Raw genomic sequence first — 1,433 nt, forward strand, 5'->3', positions numbered from 1 at the left:
TGTAGTTCACCAAAATTAGCAGCGAAAAAAGTATAAATGGGTTGAATTAATGGGCTCGGCCCATATAAATACCAAATTGGACCGGGCTGATTCCTATGCCACATCAGATTGCCACGTCGGATGCCTACGTGGCCTGGGGAGGCCGCTAGTGACCAAAACAAAACAGTAGGCATATTTTGGACGTAAACGTCCACGACCTTCTCACAGAGAAGGTCGTTCATTTCAGTTTACGACCGCCAGCTTTTGACCTTCTGTTTTTGGTAAAAAAAGGTCACAAATGGAAAACAATGACCTTTCAGTGACCAATAATCAAGGTCATAAGTTGACATATTTTTTGTAGTGCCAGTGTATTTAACTCTGATTATTATTTTTGACTACGACACTTGTTCGACAAGGGAATAATTTATCATCCAGAAGATACGTGTTGTTCTTCTAATTAAAAGCATTAAACAGTGGCTGAAAACAAGCGTGACACTTTTTCGCAGAAAGAAAAAAAAGCAAGCGTGAGACATAAAATGGTCGCCTTTTAAGCGGCTAGACAGATAGATATAGATAGATGGGTACACACGGTGAATTGTTGCATCATCATCGTCTATTGGTCACACACAGTTCACCGGAGATGGGGCCAAAAAGGCCCTCCCTCTGCTCGGTCAAGATAAGCCAGAGGTGAAACTGAAGCGCGGAGGCCCCGCTCCAGGCCCACGTAGCTGCTCGCGTCCGTAGCCCCACGTTCCCTCCGTGTGGCTCTAGCGCGAGCGTTAGCGCTCTGGTTTGGCTCCACCGCGAGCCACGCCACGCACCCACCCTGGCATGAGATGCGTCGTACTAGGAGGCATCAACCTCCCTCTTATATGCCTCGAAAGCACAAGAAGGGCCCAGAGGAGCAATTCTTTTTACTGCAAGAAAGCGTCTCCTTCCTACCTCATCGTGCTAGGCAAAGTCGAGCAGTGCGGAAGAGCACAACACCGCACAAGACATCAATGGTGTCCACAACTGAGTCCGTCCGGGAGGAAGATCACGAGGAGTGTGCAGTCGAGGCGGGAGGTGGACACCATTGATGTCCGGTGCGGTGTTGTGCTGTTCCGCGCTGCTCGACGCTGCCTCACACGACGAGGAAGAAAGGATATGCTCTCTCGCAACACAAACAATTTGCTCCTCTTCGCCCCACTTCTGCTTTAGAGGTGTATAAGAGGGGGTGGACGTCGCCTTCTACGACGCATGTCATGCTAGGGCAGACGCGTGGCCTGGCTTGCGGCGTAGCCGAGCTCAGAGCTGTAATGCTCGCGCTACAGCTGGACAACACACGAAGCCCGTGGCCTGGGGAGTACGTGGAGTTACGGGCATGAGGGGTTGTGGTTGCGTGGCCCCGAAGCGGTGCCTCCACGCTCTAGTTTCTCCTCCTCTGGCTTGTCCAGGTCGAGCAGAGGGAGGAG

The sequence above is a fragment of the Triticum dicoccoides genome, unplaced genomic scaffold (assembly GCF_002162155.2).
Source record: "Triticum dicoccoides isolate Atlit2015 ecotype Zavitan unplaced genomic scaffold, WEW_v2.0 scaffold155085, whole genome shotgun sequence".
NCBI lineage: Eukaryota > Viridiplantae > Streptophyta > Magnoliopsida > Poales > Poaceae > Triticum > Triticum dicoccoides.